Source organism: Nansenia antarctica (genome assembly GCF_963989245.1).
Source record: "Nansenia antarctica genome assembly, chromosome: 1".
Classification (NCBI taxonomy): Eukaryota; Metazoa; Chordata; class Actinopteri; order Argentiniformes; family Microstomatidae; genus Nansenia; species Nansenia antarctica.
In genome coordinates, this window is record NC_137674.1 from 12,735,022 (window position 1) to 12,740,775 (window position 5,754).

Consider the following 5,754-nt stretch of genomic DNA (forward strand, 5'->3'; position numbering starts at 1 on the left):
TTATGTTGATGTCATTCTTCTTCTTTGTTAGATGTTTTTATGATGATTGTAGGTGGTGCTCTCCGCCCCCCTGCTCCGCCTGCTCCGCCAGGCAGCGGCCCAGGGACGGACACCAGCCGCAGGACTGGTCCGACAGACACGCCAGACACGACTGGTACCTCGCGGAGGAGCCTGAGCTTGTTTTCTTTTCCAGGTATTTTTTCACTTTGTTTTGTTTGATTTTTTCGCCGACCTCCGCTGCTTTCCCCCCCGCCGTCTCCCGCCTCTCACTGCCTCCGCTGCTTTCCCCCCCGCCGTCTCCCGCCTCTCACTGCCTCCGCTGCTTTCCCCCCCCCCGCCGTCTCCCGCCTCTCACCGCCTCTACTGTCGGACTGCAGTGTTCGCCGCCTCCGCTGCCGGACTGCAGTGTTCGCCGCCTCCGCTGCCGGACTGCAGTGTTCGCCGCCTCCGCTGCTGGACTGCAGTGTTCACCGCCTCTACTGCCGGGCTGCAGTGTTCGCCGCCTCCGCTGCCGGACTGCAGTGTTCACCGCCTCTTCGTTCCTGTCCCCCGGCTCTGTGTTGCCGGCCGGCCCGCTGCGCGCCGCTCTCAGACATCGCTAGCCTGGCCGTGCTGTGCTACTACCCTCGTCCCGGGAGGTGGCCACCATTCCCTCCCCGGTTTGGGGGTTGCCGTCTCCGCAGGTGGGTGTCGGTCCTTCCCAGCCTTCGCTCACTGCTGCGGGAATTGGTCGCTGGCATGGCACGGCTAGGCTGGTCGGCCGCGCGGGTTTGGTCCCGGGCTGGCGGCGCAGATGGCGGCGGCAGCGGCGGCACCGCGCTGTCGCTCTCACCTATGCTGCCGCTGACCTGCACTCGCTGGACAACGGCCATCGCCTCGCTGCTGCCGCCGCCGCCGCCACCAGGGCGGGCATTCTCCAGCGCCGCCGCTACATCCATCGAGGCTCCCAGCAACATCGACACCGGACTCTACACCCCCCCCCCCCCCATCCCCGTTCGCTGACTCTGTGTTCCATGTTACTTGTTGTTTTTGTGTTTCCCATATCCCCTATATTGTCAGCGTCTTTGAGCCTTGGAAAAGCGCTATATAAATTCAATAAATTATTATTAATTATATTAGGGCTCCAAGAACAGGAACGAGATATCCTACAGGGGGGGTGTGTGTGTGTGAGAGAGAGAGAGGGGGAGAGAGGGAGAGAGAGGGGGGGGAGAGAGAGAGGGGGAGAGAGAGAGGGGGAGGGAGAGAGAGAGGGGGAGAGAGAGAGGGGGAGAGAGAGAGGGGGAGAGGGAGAGAGAGGGAGAGAAACAACAGTTTTAGTAAACAACACATGTAGTCATCATCATCAGTCTGACAACGAGATTAATTGCAGGCAAACCAGACGAACACTGCTGATTCCCTACACACTGACTGTACATATGGGTTAGGGTTTGTTCTGTTTGAGGTAAGAAGCACCACAACACACTGGATCATAGCACACACACACACACACACACACACACGCTCGAGCGCGTGCACACACACACACACACACACACACAACACACTGTATCATAGCGTCACTGTGTTCTTTACTGAAGTATCAACAATAGACAAGAGCAACACATCACATGTAAGTAAGTAAGTAAGTAAAGCTTTATTTATATAGCACCTTTCATACAAGAAATGCAGCTCAACGTGCTTTACAACAGGAATAAGAACATCAAGTGAATATAAAAACATATATATAAACATATACAAGCATAGAATGAATATAAAAGCACAGGAAAACACTAAAAAGAGAGACTGTGATTGTTTCCCATCTTCACACCAACTTAAATCCCTACTTAAATGTACGCCGACGACACCATTCTTTACACGTCTGGCCCCTCTCTGAACACTGCCCTGACCGACCCCCAACAGAGCTTTAACAGCATCCAATATGCCTTCTCCAACCTCCATCTTCTCCTAAACACCAATACAACTAAATGCATGATCTTCAATCGGACCCTACCCCCAAGCCTCCTGTCCCCAAAAAAATCACCTCACTGGATGGGTCAGTACTAGAATGTGTCAATACATACAAATATCTAGGTATCTGGCTTGATAGTTCACTCTCCTTCCAAACCCACATCAATAACCTTCTCACCAAACTGTCAGAACAAGAATTGGTTTCCTGTACCGCAACAAAGCCTCCTTCACCCACTCTGCAAAAACACACTTTGGTGAAAAATGACCATCCTGCCAATTCTGGACTATGGAGATATCATTGACAGGATTGCCCCCAAAAACCTTCTCAATAAACTGGACGTCATCCACCATCACACTGTCATCCGCTTTGTCACCGGTGCCCCTTTCAACACACATCACTGCGACCTGACCTGTCCAAGTCAACTGGCCATCACTCCACACCAGGCGACTGACCCACTGGTTCAGTTCATCAATAAATATGTAATAATATGTTACACCTATGGATTTATTCAGTAAGACCATATGTTTTCCATGAACTATTGTCATCTTGTCCACTGTACTTAAAAAGGAAATAAGTTGCAATTCTAACGTATTTACAATGACGACACATGGAAGATAAAGATCGAGCATGTTTGATTGTTGGGCAATTTGTTTGCAGTAGAATATCTGATCAAATATTGTCCTCAGACTAAAAGGGTCAAAGTAAGAAGTTCATACTGCTCATATGGTTTTAGTACCACTAGAGGGCGCACAACAACAAGAGATTGTGTTTGAGACAAGTCAATCATGAGAGAAAAAACGGCCAACCTATAATCCACCCCACTTACTGTAAGTACCTTGTAAAAACGCTATGATCCTCAGACATAGATTTTTCATACATGCTGGGATCAATATCTCACTAATGGACTAATAGACTACAACTGAACAATGCTGAAGATACTGGGCCTCATTGTAATGCATGGAATATAATTCACCTGCATGGTGTTCTTTTCCATTTCCATTTCCATTTTTTGCATTTATCAGTAAATAACTTACAACAAATGCATTTGTCTAACTAAGTGAATACTCTATCCATCAGTCATAGAAAGAAAAAGTCATCTATGCTCGGGACAGGGGACATTGGCAGTCATAATGCTACAAGAAGGATTCTTGTTTTTTTTCCATGTGTATTCACGTGTTTGCTATGGCCATTCACATGTTTGATAATCCATCATCGGCAGATCCCCCCCCTACCTCTGCTTACTACTGAACTTCTCATCCAGCACAGCAATCTCCGCTCCAACAAATATACTATCACTCTGCCCCCCCCCCCCAAAGTCCGCACCTCCTTTGTTTAGTTTAGTTTGTTTATTTAGCACACAAGAAATTGTGCAAGGAGGGAACGACACCCAGAAGGCTTGTACAGAGTTCCACTCCACGTCAATATCAATGTTTAAAATAAAAATCTAGGGACATTTACTGCATGTCAATAGGAGAAAAGAAACCACAAACAAAATCATATCCAGCAGAAAGGTAGGATAGCACATACAAACACACAAGACAAAACAAAAACAAAAACTGAAAATAGATATAAGGATAGTAAGATTAGTACAAAAATAAACATAGATTTCCATCTTGCCCACCTTTCAACGGGAAAAGCACTACAATATAAAATAAACATAGATTTCCATCTTGCCCACCTTTCAACGGGAAAAGCACTACAATATAAAATAAACAGCTCATAACGAGATTAGATATTTTTCCTTTGGCCTGAGTCATTCTGTTCAGTTCGCTGCCCCCTGTAGGTAGCTGTAGGTACCTACACCCCCACTGACTGGAACGTGTTGCAGTGACACGAAAACTCACCACTTTTAAACACTCACTTTTACATGTTGTCTCGGATCACTGCACCTGCTTTTAAGTTAACTTCCCCCTGGTCCCTGCTGTCTTTTACATATTGTATTGTAATGTATAGATGTTTTTGATACATGTGTATCATGGCATTCATGTTTTATATTGGGTTGTGTTTTATATTGTATATATTGTGTTGTGTTTTGTGTACATACTTGCCTCTGTTCTGCCAATTGGCCAGATCGTCTTTGTAAATGAGAATTGGCTCTCAATTGACTTATCTGGTTAAATAAAGGTTAAATAAAAAATAAAATACAAATACAAATAAATCACAGATCAATTAGGCTACACATCACAATCACAGTAATCGATCATACATTAATCACCGTATCAACCCTGCAGAGTATCCCCAAGTACCGGTAACCCTATGTGTGGACACAACAGGGTTAGCCCAGTCTTTTAAACATATATATTATTATTATTATGTATTAATAATACCGTATTACATCCGTAATACATCATAGGCAGAGTAGGTGCAAGGAAAGTAGGTGCAATTTCAACACCATAATCAACATCGATATTGCGCAGTTGACGTTTATGAGTTGTTGATACAGTACTAAGCATACTACAATAATACTATTACTATAATATCATATAGTATAGACGAGGAAGAGGCGAGTGAATTGTCAGGAAAACAGTCCCTGTATGACATTGATTGGTGGGAGCCGGGGCGAGTTGTATTCGTTATACAATATATAAATCATATCATGTCAACCAAAGGCTAACTAACTCAGACCAAAACAAAATATAGGCTTATAGCAGCATAACTTGTTGATAAGTTGACAAATCAGCACACATACATATAGAACGAATTTGAGGCTGACCAACGTCTGATCACCATATTGCAACATTTGAACGTTTGAAAGTCTAACCGTAGGTTTAACAGGGACATAATAGCCTATGCACAGAACATATACTATCATAATCAGGACAGGAAAGAAAACATAGGCAATATTTATTTATGAGGAAGACAGGCGTATACAGATATGTGTGCTTGGCTTGCAGAGAGGGGGTTGAATTGCATCATTTGTATTTATATGTTAAAGCACTTTGAGCTGCAACGTTTGCAGGAAAAGTGCTATACAAAAAAGGGTTATGATTATGATTATGATTATAATAATGATAATAATAATAATCATCATCATTATTATTATTATTATTATCATGCAAACATATCTGTTTGAGCGCGCCCTCCGAAGTTTGACCGCAGACGTAAAAAATACACCATGACGTCATAAAAACCCAATAGAATGGGTTGGTGTGACAACGGCACTATGGCGTCATGATAAACCTATAATAGAATGGTTTGGTCAAACTTTTGTGTGACAACGGTACATACAGACTTGTATAACGGTACATATATAGATAGAGAGATTGTCCGCTGAGAATATATATATATATATATATATATTATATACCATTTCTGCTACAGTCTGCTACTTTCATAAGGATGAGTAGAAAAAGGAGAAATTCTTCGTTTCCACGAAGCCCCCTTTCGGTATGTTAGTTTTGTCTTCTCTTTCCATTTAATAATAATAATAATATCTTATATCTAATAATGTTATTCATGTTAATATTATTAATATCTAATGTATCTTTTAATGTTAGTTGATGAATCTATATATTTGTATATATTTGCATATTTACTTAAATATGTATAACGGTACATGATAGACAGACTGTCCGCGGGGATACAGTTAAGGATGAGTAGAAAAAGGAGGAATTCTTCGTTTCCACAACGCCCCCTTTCGGCATGTGAGATATCTAAGAGCCAAAAGTGTGTGTTTGTGTGTGTGTGTGTGTGTGTGTGTGTGTGTGTGTGTGTGTGTGTCTGAGTGTGTGTGTGTATGTGTGTGTGTGTGTGTGTGTGTGTGTGTTAGTGTGTGTGTGTCTGAGTGTGTGTGTGTGTGTGTGTGT